This window comes from Vombatus ursinus, unplaced genomic scaffold, assembly GCF_900497805.2.
Source record: "Vombatus ursinus unplaced genomic scaffold, bare-nosed wombat genome assembly UNPS02014812.1, whole genome shotgun sequence".
NCBI lineage: Eukaryota > Metazoa > Chordata > Mammalia > Diprotodontia > Vombatidae > Vombatus > Vombatus ursinus.
In genome coordinates, this window is record NW_020954590.1 from 106,400,830 (window position 1) to 106,415,041 (window position 14,212).

Consider the following 14,212-nt stretch of genomic DNA (forward strand, 5'->3'; position numbering starts at 1 on the left):
TATGTAGATTTTAAAAGGAATTGATGACTCCATCTTTGAATCTGGGATTCCTGTCTGATAAAAGAATGTTCAAAAATGTTTCTACAGATGAACTTTGAAGTTGTTTTTATTTTAAGGTCAGTTTTATTAATAACCACATCTAAACTAAGCTGGTAAAAAGATAATTTAGAAAGTAGTTTGGGAAATACAAACTAAAGTTTATCTTCATTTTAGAGCTGTGGGAATTCCTGTCTGATCTTGGGCAAGCCACTTAACTTCTTTAGGCTTCTGCTTCTTCATCCATAAAATGGAGGGGTTTGGTCGAGATAACCTTTGCAGGCTCTCCCCGCTCTAGATCTATGATTTAAAAGGTGAACAATTTTTAAGTGAAAAAAAAAAGTTCAGGAAAAGAACAATTTTATTTATAAATTATTGTTTACAGATATTGCCTGTGCCCAGCTAGTACCCAATTATCTCCCCTATATTAGGACCTATACAGGCTCCATGACTTTTCATATTGCTGTAGACAGAGCTCCAGATGGGGATAATCAGAGCTGGGAGCTTCATTTTTGTGCCATCTCCATGGTTCTGATGCACCAAAGTGCTTGTTTTCAGTAGTTCTCTCTGCCCATCTCCTCCTCAACAGGCACTAGTGGTTGCTGACCTCTCTCATTACCCTTGTGTACTGTCCCCCTTTATTGCTCTACTGAAATTCTTGTTCTTTGGCTACAGATGGCTTTTCTGGCCGATCTCCATTCTGCCAATCAGCTCTTGTATTGCTGTTTCTGCTCTCCACAGTTTGGCTCACTTCCAATACATAGCACTCACTCTCTTTTCCAGGGGATGAGTTTGTTTAACCTGCCCCATATGGAATAATTCTCTGAGAGTGGGTTTTATAGTTAAAAGAGAAAAGAAACCCTAATACCTTCTTCATTCTTAAGACTTTTTAATTTGCCATCAGCCCAGACCCACAAATTACACTGCAGGCTCTTTGGAAGCTATGGGAACTCATTCTTCTTACAATGACTTAAATATCTCTAATCCTATGCAGGTTTATGGTAAATCATTGCTATTTGCCTCCCCCATGCTCCAGTATTTTGACAGTATACCTCTCATTGTTTTTCTAAGCCTCAGGATTTGGGGATCACTCACATTCTTTTCCAGTGTCCTGCCATTTCCTATCTTCAATAGTGGAAGATCTGACTGTTCAAGTTATTAAGGAATGCTTCTTAGGACATAAAAAAGGAGGTGGCATGGCACCAGTTACCTGAGACCAGGGAAGATGAAAGAATTTGAAGTCAATGCTAAGTAAGGATTTGTCTGTTGTCAATGCATGTTTTGGTGGAAACATAGGAAGAGAGTTATCATATTTCTTTTTCTTTTCTTTCTTTTTTTTTTTTTTGGCTAGGCAATGGGGTTAAGTGACTAGCCCAGGGTCACACAGCTAGTAAGTGTTATGTGTCTGAGGCTGGATTTGAACTCAGGTCCTCCTGAATCCAGAGCTGGTGCTCTATCCAGTGCACCACCTAGCTACCCGAGAGTTATGTTTCTGAAGAGCCAATCTGGGACCAAAAATCTGGGGAGGATGGGTGAAGATGGGATGAACATTGTTGTTCTCTACAGTCCCCAGTCTGAATGTGGATCTTGAAGTCAGGGAAGCACATTTACATAGCCAAATATAATGGCTTCAGGGAACAGCCTGTTATGATTCCTTTGGATTCCATCCTGAGGTTATGAGATTAGATAAAGGATACAAGAGTTTAAATCCAGGATGATTCCTATTTAATTGACTATTGAGGTTTCAGCATTTAAGCTCTGGAAACAAAAGTCAAGATAGATGCTCTACATTCTGACCAATGAAGTTCATGAAGTAAGGAAAAGGAAATGCCACTGGGAAAAAAGGGTGACAGATTTCTGGGTTCAGAGATGGTTAGCAAAAATCATCAAGAGGATGAATATTGGGACATATATGAAGAGGGTGAAGCAATAGGGATTTTTTTTTAGTGTAAAGAAAAGAAAGCTCTAAACAAGAAATAAAAAATGTGCATGAGGAACTTTTGTTTTATTTTGTTTTTAAGACAGTCCAGAGTAATTTTCCACCTACAGAAGACCCAGAAGCATGAAAGATTGATTTAACATAGGAGAGATTTTGTTGGCTATGAGAGGGAATGCAGTGAAGTAGGAAAAACATCAGATTTGAAATCCAAAGAAGTAGGTTTGAGCTCCAGATATTTTACCAGCCAGCTGGTGAGAAGTGGGCAAAAAACTTCTCTGGTACCCACTTACCTCACTGGTAGCTATGGGTTTGTAAACTGTAAAATATCATATAAATGCTTCCACATACTACTCCTACTTCAACTCTTCCTGTTTCTGCTGACTACTATTCTTATTGCTACTACTATTAATGCTTACACTATTACTACTACTATTTATATTATGCCTACTTCTTTCTATTACTGCTTCTACTACTACTACTACTACTATATTCCTATTCCTTTTACTACCCCTTTTCTTTTTCTTTTTGGTGAGGCAATTGGGGTTAAGTGACTTGCCTTGGGTCTAATTTGTACTACTATACTCCTATTCCTTTTACTACTCCTTTTTTTTTCTTTTTCTTTTTGGTGAGGCAATTGGGGTTAAGTGACTTGCCCTGGGTCACACAGCTAGTAAGTGTCAAGTAAGTGTTAAGTGTCAAGTGTCTGAGGCTGGTTTTGAACTCAGGTCCTCCTGACTCCAAGGCTGGAGCTTTATCCACTATGCCACCTAGCTGCCTCCCTTTTACTACTACTGTTACTACTTTCCTTTTACTACTACTGTTACTACTACTACTACTATTACTACTTACTACTACTATTACTATGATCATAATTACAATTACTACCATCCCCAAACCCCACCCTAAAAAGCATTTTTTAGCCTTAGGAGAGAGAAGGTAGGCAAAATCCATGTTCTAACAGAGAGGTCCCAAGCTCTAAAATGAAGATAAACTTTAGTTTGTATTTCCCAAACTACTTTCTAAATTATCTTTTTACCAGCTTAGTTTAGATGTGGTTATTAATAAAACTGACCTTAAAATAAAAACAACTTCAAAGTTCATCTGTAGAAACATTTTTGAACATTCTTTTAGACCCTGGTTAAGTCACCCAAGTATTTTCCAGGTACATCTACTAAGCTAACAACAGAATACCAAAAATCTTCATCTGTGAGGGTCATATGGATGAGTCATTTTGTAACCTAAGAAAAATCACAACATGACCTTTGATATTTTAATTTCCTCAGATTAAATAAGGATACCACCATGTAATAAAATGACATGTCATAATCACAACCCCTAGCAAGACATTGGCTAGTCACAAGGACCTGGGAGTTGCAGCTCTCTCCAGCTCAGGAAACTAAAGTGAGATCAGCCCTCAGATTAGAGGGTGGAGGTTTTTCATATACAACTTAAAGCTGCAATTTTTGCAGAACTATGGAGTGAAAACAGTAGAAGAGAAAGGAGGTAGATATCCTATGCCAGCAGCATGGAAAACACAAATACACATGTTTCTGTTTATCCATGTAAAGGTTTCCTCTTTTGGCCTTGAAGTAGATCATGTCTTAGGGCTGGCTCTCATGATAATGCTAATGCCTTAGGACAACTGCCAGCTGTTCCTTTTCGTCTCCTTGTGCTCAGAATTCCTCAAAAACTCCAGTTGTTTGCTGTATGTGAAATACCTCTACCCTTTAATCTGAGGGTTGATATCACTTTTGTTTCCTGAGTTGGGAAGAGTTGCAACTCCCAGGGTCTTTGTGGCCTGCCAATACCTTGCCAGGGATTATTACATAATCAAAATTATAGCAATGCCATAAAGACATATAAAATTATGTGGTATTAATGTACATTCTCTCTCTCTCTGTCTCTCTCTGTCTCTCTCTCTCTCTCTCTCTCTGTCTATGACATTAAGGAAAGTCATGGACAGCAGCTTATTGTGTGAATTATTTTTTGAATATTTTTTGAAATCTGTCATTGTGGGCACAGAGCTAATTATTATTTAACACATACACAATGAAAGAAACTAGTATGTCTAAGAATAAATACTGTTAGTTCTCAGAATGTTTCAATATCAGTTATGAAATAGACATACTTAAAAAATCTGGGTTCCTTCAAGTTAGGGATCAGAGAGGTCAAGGCTGCTTTCAAGCTCATTTCTTTTAAAACCAATAATGTGTCAAACGTCATCACTCGCCTGTGAACCCTTCTACTAGGAAAGATGAGTGCATCACTTGAGTTCAAGACTCTTGATAAGCAGCAGTGCCAGAACTGATTAGGTGTACAAAATAAGCCTGCCACCAATATGATGAGCCCCTGGGATAGCAGTGGGGGGAACCAGCTCTCCTAAAAAGAGAAGAAATGGCCCAGGTCAGAAAAATGGAGAAGATTAAAGCTTCTGTGTTGACCAACAGTGAGCCTGGAGCTGGGTGCTTTGTACCTCCAGTCTGAGTGAGATAGGGAGACTAAGTCATAAAGAAGCAACAAGCAAACAAGTGTGTTCAATTTCCTCATTGTCATCCTCCTTTTCCCCCTCCTCCCCTTCATTCTCTTGTTCCCTTTTCTGCTCCTTTTACTTCTCCTTTTCTTACTTTTAATCTTCCCCCTCCTTCTTCTTCTTTATTCCCTTTTTTTTGGATATATAGAGACAGAGACATATCAAAGTAAGAAATGATTAATTTAAAAGACAAAGAAGACTTGAATAGCATGTATAAAGGCATTAGGTTTATTTTTATATTATTGCCCTATTTGTTTTGATTTTATGGAAATTAGCTAATGAAATGAGTTTCAGTTTCTTATCTTTTCATAAGACATATTGTCCTTTCACAGTTAGGAATATGGGAAGATGTCTAGCCAACAGAGAATCATTAAAAAACAAAACCCTATATTGTAGATTGGCAATTTTAAAAATTATTTATTACTAACATTCTTTTCTTTCTAAATTTTGAGTTCCAGATTTTCTTCCTCCTTCCCACTCACCCCCAACCACTGAGAAGGTAAATAATATGATGTCAATTATACATGTGAAATCATGCAAAACGCATTTCCATATCAGCCATATCACAAAAAAGCAAAAAAAAAAAGAAAAGAAAGCAAGAAAATTATACTTCAATTTATACTCAGAGTTCATCAGTTCTTTCTCTAGAAGTGAATAGCGGTTTTTCATCATGAGTTCTTTGGAACTGTCTTGGATCATTGTAGTGATCATACTGTACAATATACAATGATCTCCTGTTTCTTCTCCTTCACTTTGCATCAGTTCCACATATGTCTTGCCATGTTTTTTTTTTCTTTAAACCACCCTGCTGTTTCAGTGGATGAAGTTGGAAGCCAGACTGTATAAAGTTAAAAAGAGAGTAAGAAGAAAAGAGATGGAGATATCTTTTGTAGATGACCTTCTCAAGGAGGCTAGCCAAAAAAGGCAGGGGAATTATTGGAGGACAGCTAGTGGTAATGGATAAAATGAGGTCATTTTTCCCCCTTTTTTATTAATAAATTTGTTTATTTTTTGTTTTCAACATTTTCTTCCACAAGATTTTGAGTTCCAAATTTTCACCCCATCTTGCCCCTCCCCCCACCACAAGATGGCATGCATTCTAAATACCCCTTCCCCTAGTCTGCCTTCCCTTCTATCTCTCCCCCCCTTTTCTTATCCCCTTCCCCTTCTGTTTTCCTGTAGGGCAGGATAGATTTCTGTACCCCATTTCCTGTATTTCTTATTTCCCAGTTGCATGTGAGAACATTTTTTTAAGCATGTGTCTTTAAAACTTTGGGCTCCAAATTTTCTCCCTTCCTCCCTCCCCACCCACCCTCATTGATAAGGCAAGCAACTAAATATAGGTTATACATGTGCAGTTATGCAAAACCCTTCCATAGTAGACATACTGTGAAAAACTAACTCTATTCCCCTTAATCCTATCCCACCCCCCATTTATTCTATTCTTTCTTTTGACCCTGTCCCTCCTCAGAAGTATTTGCTTCTGATTACCCCTTTTCCCAATCTGCCCTCCTCTCTATTATCCCCCTACTTTCTTGTCCCCTTCCCCCCTATTTTCTGTAGGGTAAGACAGATTTCCATACCCAATTGAGTGTGTATGGTATTCCCTCCTTAAGTCAAATCCTATGAAAATAAGATTCACTCATTCCCTCTCACCTTCCCATTTCCCCTCCACTGTAAGAGCCTTTTCTTTTCTGTTTTTTTTTGTGACATAATTTACCCCTTTCTACCTCTCCCTTTTTCCTTCTCTTAGTATAATCCTCTCTCACCCCTTAATTTTATTCTCCAGATATGATCCCTTCATCTTCAACTTACCCTGTGCCCTCTATCTATCTATCTATCTGTCTATCTATCTACCTATCTATCTATCTATATCCATATATACATACATATAATTTTTTTTCCTCCAATTACCCTAATACTGACAAAGGTCTCATGAGTTACGAATATCATCTTTCCATGCAGGAATGTAAAAAGTTCAACCTTAATAAGCTTCTTATGATTTTCTCTTTCCTGTTTACCTCTTCATGTTCCACTCGAGTCTTGTATTTGAAAATTAAATTTTCTATTCAGCTCTGGTCTTTTCATCAAGAATGCTTGAAAGCCCTCTATTTCACTGAATGACCATTTTTTCCACTGCAGAATTATACTCAGTTTTGCTGAGTAGGTGATTCTTGGTTGTAATCCTACCTCCTTTGCCTTCAGAATATTATATTCCATGCCCTGCAGTCCTTTAATGTAGAAACTGCTAATCTTGTTTCATCCTGATTGTGTTTCCACAATACTTGAATTGTTTCTTTCTGGCTGCTTGTAATATTTTCTCCTTGACCTGGGAACTCTGGAATTTGGCTACAATATTCCTAGGAGTTTTCCTTTAGGGATCTCTTTCAGGAAGAGATCGGTGGATTCTTTCCATTTCTATTTTGCCCTCTGGTTCTAAAATATCAGGGCAGTTTTCCTTGATAATTTCTTGAAAGATGATGTCTAGGCTCTTTTTTTGATCATGGCTTTCAGATAGTCCAATAATTTCAATAATTTTTAAATTCTCTTTCCTGGATCTATTTTCCAGGTCAGTTGTTTTTCCAATGAGATATTTCACATTGTTCTCTAATTTTTCATTCTTTTGGATTTGTTTTACAGTGTCTTGATTTCTCATAAAGTCACTAGCTTCCAATTGCTCTCTTCTAATTTTTAAGGAAGTATTTTCTTCAGCAAGCTTTGGGACTTCCTTTTCCATATGGCCAGTTTTGCTTTTTAGGGCATTCTTCTCCTCATTGGCTTTTTGGACCTCTTTTGCCATTTGGGTTAGGCTATTTTTTAAGGTGGTATTTTCTTCAGTATTATTTTGGGTCTCCTTTAGCAAGCTGTTGACTTGCTTTTCATGATTTTCTTGCATCACTCTCAGTTTTTCCTCTACTTCTCTTATTTGCTTCTCAAAATCCCTTTTGAGCTCTTCCAAGGCCTGGGACTGATTCATATTGTTCTTGGAGGCTTTGGATGTAGGAACTTTGGCTTCATTGTCTTCTTCTGGTTGTATGTTTTGATCTTCTTTGTCACCAAAGTAAGATAATACAGTCTGACTCTTTTTGTCCTGCTTACTCATGATACGAGCCAATTGCTTGAATTTTAAACTCTTTGTTAAGGTAAAAGTCTGCTTCCAATGTGGAGAATGTACTGTCCCAAGCTTCAGGGGTTTGTATAGCTGTTTTCAGAGGTACTTCTAGGGACCTGAAAATTTTCAGTTCTTCCAAGGTGCTATGATAAGAGGCGAGGTGTTTCCTCTCTACTGCCACAATAAGCTGCACCACACCAGCATTCCTCCTTGCCCCAGGACCACCCCTCAGAACTGTGACCCAGATCCAAGCACCAATAAAGTAAGAGATTCCTGTCTTAGCACTGGTAAAGAGATCCCTGCAATCCCCTTCTGATTAACCACTCAATTCCCCCTCAGTCTCTGGGCTGAAAGCTCAGGAAACAGCTGCTGCCCTAGGCTGTGCTCTGGACTTGCAGCTGAGACCTAGCTCCTCTCTCCCTGCAGTCACAGACTTTTCCCACTGACCTTCCAAGTTGTCTTTGGCATTCATGGGTTGAGAAGTCTGGAAACCACCACAGCTGCCAGTGATTCAGTCCTCTGAGACCTGCTCCAGGGTTGCTGAGGCCTGCGTGCCCGCACTGAACTGCACTCCTCTCCCCATCTGGTACGATATACCTTTCCAATCAACCATCCAGGCTGTCTTTGGCTGGAAATTTGTTTCACTCCATCTTTTTGTGGGTTCTACTGCTTTAGAATTTGTTTAGAGCCATTTTTTAATAGGTATTTGCAGGGGTTTGGGGGAGAGCTCAAGCAAGTCACTGGTTTCTCTTTGCCATCTTGGCTCTGCCCATGTATATCCAATGAGGTCATTTTAAGGATGGAGGAGACATGGAAGCATTTGTAGGCAATAGGGAAGCATCCAGAAGACAGTGGGAGATTGCAGATTAGTGAGAGTGTGGATGATTTCCCATTCTATCTTATTTTCTTCAAGCTGCTGGAGAAGACAGGTGGAATGGGATAACTTGTGCATGTAGGGGGACTCAGTAAAGAGAAGGGCTGCCTCTTCACAAGGGACAGGGATGAAGGAGTAGTTACTACCAGAAGTCTGAGTGATGTGAGATGTGGAGGAAGGGAAAAGAGGGCTCTCTTGGTGAATGGATTCCTGAGTTCCATTGTTATTCTCATGCAAGAGTTCTTAATCTTTTTGTTTTGTTGATCCTTTTGACACTCTGGGAAAATCTATGTGTCCCCTTCTCAGCTTTTAAATGCTTAAAACATTTGAGATTACAAAGAAAACCAAAGATCCATAAAAATGAAGATTTATTTTTCCTATTCAAGTTCATAGAACCTCGAAATCTATCCACAGATTCCCCCTAGAGGGAAGGTCCATAGACTTCAGGTCAAGAACATCTGGCCTAATGTTTTGATTATATTTGCCCTTGCTTGTCTGCAAAAAGCTTCCTGCAAAAATTAAAAAAAAATGGTACAAATATCAAGATTTCATGGCAAAGATATTTTTCTAGAGTTGAATTGAAGGGTTGGTATACAAGGGAAAATTTTCATCCAATAACCAAACTGTGATCACAGAGAACATTTTTTTTTTCTGAACTGTTATAGAGTTTTCTTGACATTGACAATGAGGTTCTACATTTATGTAGTAATATCACCTATTCATGGCAGTTTACCATATATTGTATATCAATTTACTCCATTAATAATAATAACAGACATTTACACAGTACTTGAAAATTTGCTAAATGCTTTATATAACTTATCTGAGTTCAACACCAGTCCTATGAGATAGCAGATACCATTGCCCTCTTTTTACATAGGAAGATCCTTAGAGATAGAGAAGTTACAAGTTAAGGAGATTAAGGAAACTTGTCGATGGTTGTGCAGCTAGTCAATATTAGTGGTACAATTTGAACTCTGCATTAAGTGGTGCTGTGGATACAGTGAGGGGCCTAAAGTTAGGAAGACTCATATTCCTGAGTTCAAATCTGCCCTCAGACATTTTCTACTTGTGTGATCCTGGACAGGTCACTTAACCCTGTTTGTCTTATTTTCCTCATCTGTAAAACAAACTGGGGAAAGAAATGGCAAACCAACATAGTATCTTTACTAAGAAAACCCCAAATGGGGTCACGGGGTCACTAAGAGTCAAATATGACTGAAAAATGACTGAACAGTAACCACAAATGAGTAGGGAAAAGACTGACCCAACTGGCATCCCACAGGATGTAATAAGCTCACAAAAAATGAGAGTGGAAAGAAGGGATTTCAGATGGGGTACATTTGGCTATTCCATTTTCTTACATATGTCATTTGAAAGTATTTTCCTGAAAATATTGTGATAATTAGGAAAGTCTTTGGCAGGAAAATGACTACATTCCAGAAAGAACAAGGAGGGATATTTGCTGGCTCCCACAGGTATACAGTACTTAGGCCTCCTTGAGGAGAAAAAATCAGTAATACTAGAAAGCATACAAGTTACTTGTCTTAAAATTATATATAATAGTAGTAGCAACAAGGAAAGCAAACACTTAGCCACTGATCTGTCATAGGTGATGAGCAGAGAGAAGATCACAGATTATCCTATGCCACAGAGTACAACATTGGTGTAAATATCTTTATACAAGACAAAAACCCAGTAGATAGGGAAGGGTTAGGGTTAGGGTTAGGGTTAGTCTTCCTCTTCCTTCTTCTACTAAGCCAAGAGATGACTCTCCACTTCATAAATGTATGTGAACTAGAAGAGATCAATACAAATGTTAAGTATGGCAGTCTTCTTTAAATGCAGACACTTTATCACAAAACACTAGATCGGGATAGCTCATCCTCTGACATTTTTGTAGAAGATAGAATACTACTGGAAAAGACAAGACAAAAACAAATCTGTTACTCATGTTGACCTTTTGAAACCTTCCATCTATTTAAATCTCTTCCACTCTTTTCTAGCCAATCCAACTTCTGAATACTCTACTCGTCTTTGGATCTTTCTTGGTTCTCCCTTTTCTTCTTCTCTGGTGCCTTTTTGTCCTCCCGTCCCCAAGTAAGTGCGATTCCTAAGGCTCTGTGTTTTGCTTTCTCTCTTTCTCCTCAGTACTCTTTCTCTTGGTGACTCATCTACTATTTTGACTTCAATTCAGGAGCCTCAATGCAGATTATTGCATGATATCTGTTTGAAAGCAAGGCAAACCATTTAATGTCACAGTAAGGCTAGTCTATGCTCCAAACACTGATGCTGAAGAGGCCAAAGTTGCTCAATTCTATAAAAACCTACATCTTCTAGAAATAACATCCAAAAAGATTTCACATTCATCATAGGGGATTGGAATGCTAAAGTAGGAAATCAAATAATAAGTAAAATAACAGGCAAGTTTGGCCTTAGAGTATAAAATCAAGCAGGGCAGAAACTAATAGAGTTTTGTCAAGATAACTTGCTGGTCATAACAAATACTCTGTTTCAACAACCAAAAATGTGACTACACATGGACATCACCAGATAGCCAATATAGAAATTGGATTGATTGTATTCTTTGCAGCCACATATGGAAAAGCTCTACACATTCAGTTAAAACAAGATCTGGAGCTGACTGAGGTTCAGATCATGAGCTTCTTGTGGCAAAATTCAGACTTAAATTGAAGAAAGTAGGGAAAACCATCAGACCATATAGGCATGACCTAAATAACATCCCTTATGAATGTGAAGTGAAGGTGATAAATAGATTTAAGGGATTAGATCTGGTAGACAGATTGCTTGAAGAACTCGAGGTTCACATTATTATACAGGAGGCAGCAACAAAAAACATTCCAAAGAATAAGATGAGCAAGAAAGCAAAATGTCTGACTGACGAGGCTTTACAAATAGCTGATGAAAGAAGAAAAATGAAAGGTAAAGGAGAAAGGGAAAGATATACACAACTGTATGCAGAATTCTGGAGAATAGCAAGCAGAAAAAAAAGAGAATAGCAGGCAGAGATAAGAAGGTTTTCTTAAATGAGCAATACAAAGAAATTGAAGAAAACAATAGAATTGGAAAGATGAGAACTCTTCAAGAAAATTAGAGATGTCAAAAGAAAACTCCATGCAAAATTAGCATGACAAAAGGCAAGTTATTAAGAAGTGGCCAGAGCAGACAAAATAACTATCCAAGAAAGATCTTAATATAACACATAACCACGATAGAGTGGTTACTGATCTAGAACTAGATACCCTGGAGAATGAAGTCAAGTGGTACTCAGGAAGCATTGCTAACAATAAGGCTAGTGGAGGTGATGGAATCCTGCTGAGTCATTCAAAACCCTAAAAGATGATGCTTTTAAAGTGCTTTATACAATATACCAACAAATTTGGAAAGCACAACTGTGGCCATTGAATTAGAAAAGATCGGTTTATATTTCAATCCTAAAGAAAGGCAATACTAAGGAATGCCCAAATTACTGAACAATTGTACTCATTTCACATGTTAACAAGGTTGTGCTTAAGATTCTGCAAGATGGGTTTCAGCAATATGTGAACCTAGAATTACCAGAAGAGCAGGCTGATTTTTGAAGAGGCAGAAGAACTCAACACCAAACTGTCAACATTTGCTGGACTATAGAGAAAGCAAGGGAGTTCCAGAAGAACCTCTACTTCTGCTTCATTGACCACACTAAAGTCTTTGTGTGAATCACAACAAAATGTGGCAAATCTTCAAAGAGATTGGTGTACCAGATCACCTCACTTGTCTCCTGAGGAACCTGTATGTGGACCAACAAGCAACAGAACAACTGTTCCAACAAATGGAACAACTGATTGGTTTAAGATGGGAAAAGGAATATGACAAGGCTGTATATTGTCACCTTATTCATTTAATTTATATGCAGAGTACATCATACAAAATGCCAGGCTGGATGAATAAAAAAGCTGTAATTAAGGTTGCTGGAGAAATATCGAAAGTCACAGATATTCAGATGATACCACCCTGATGGCAGAAAGTGAAGAGGAATTATGAAGCCTCTTGATGAGGCTGAAAAGGGAGAGTGTAAAAACCGGCTTGAAGTTGAACATAAAAAGCAAAATGAAAACAAAACTTAAGATCTTGGCAACCAGTCCCATCATTTCCTGGTAAATAGAGGGAGGAAAAAATGGAAACAGTGTCAGATTTTATATTGTTGGGCTCAAAGATTACTGCAGATGGTAACTGCAGCCATAAAATTAAAAAAAAAGCTTACTCCTTAGAAGAAAAGCTATGGCACATCTGGATAGCATACTAAAAGCAAAGGTATCACCTTGTTGAAAACAGTTCCTATAGCAAAAGCTATAGTTTTTCTAGTAGCAATGTATGTCTGTGAGAATTGGACTATAAGAAAAGCTGAGCATCACAGAATTGACACTTCCAAATTGTGGTGCCAAAGAAGACTTTTGAGTCCTTTGGATGGCAAGGAGATCAAATCAGTCAATACTTAAAGAAATTAATTCAGGTTATTCACTAGAAGGTCAAATACTGAAGATGAAGCTTAAATACTTTGGCCACGTAATGAGAAGATGGGACTCATTAAAAAAGACCCTGATCTTGGGAAAGATTGAAGACAAAAGGAAAAGGGGATGACAGACAATGAACATGAGTTTGAACCGACTAAGAGAGATGGTGGGGGATAGGAGGGTCTGATGTGCCACAGTTTACGGGGTCCCAAAGAGTTGGACTTACCAAACAACAAGTGCAGATTACTCCTAAGTGTCTATCTCCAGTATAAATCTATCCTCTGAGGTCTAGTCTCAAATTTACAATTATGTGTTTGACTTCTCTATGTATATGACTTAAGAATGTCCTCAAATCAACATGTTGACAGTTGAGTTCATTATTTTTACCCCCTAAAGTGCATTCCTCCCACAACTATTTCTTTACATGTCCTATGCCATGAAAAGCAGTCCTATTTCCCCAGACATCTAGGCTCAAAATTTTGTAGTCATTTTTTTATTTATCTCTTTCTCTTGCCATTCAAATCTAATCACTTTCTAAGAACTCTTTTTTTCTACCTCCATAAAATCTTTCTTATTTTTCCTCACTGCCTCCACACTAAATTGAACTTTCATTATCTGCCACTTGAGATATTATAATAGCATCCTAAATAGTCTCCCTAACTCTAGACTCTCTCCTCTTTACCATATCCTCTAAAAATGGCCAAATTACTCTTCTTAATAGACAAGTATGAACATGTCACTCTGCTCAAAACCTCTCTGTGACTCCCTAGCATACTGGAGTTACTGCTTCCCTATTCACAGTTAGGAGGCTTAAACCTCAAAGCTTAGAGTCCCTACTTCATTAATGAACTAGCCCAAGCACATCTACAAAGAAACCTTATGGAGGCACAGAGCAAATAATAGCATCTCCAACTTTTAGTCAGATTGTCTCTACATACCTTCTGTCAGTTAAAGTCTGATGATGAAGAATGCCACATTAACCAGTCTCCCATTGTATGGTTCCCCAGTCCTTTTTATCCCATGTTGTGACTTTAGGTATAATCAGTATGATCATGTAAGATTCTTTTAAACCTTTGCCTCTATACTAATTACCCTCATTCTTTTCCAGTCACACTCAAAATCCACTTTTGTCTAGTTCATTCCATTGCATCCTTTGAGATTCTTATTCTATATTGGGGGCAACTAGGGGGTGCAGTGGATAGAGCAC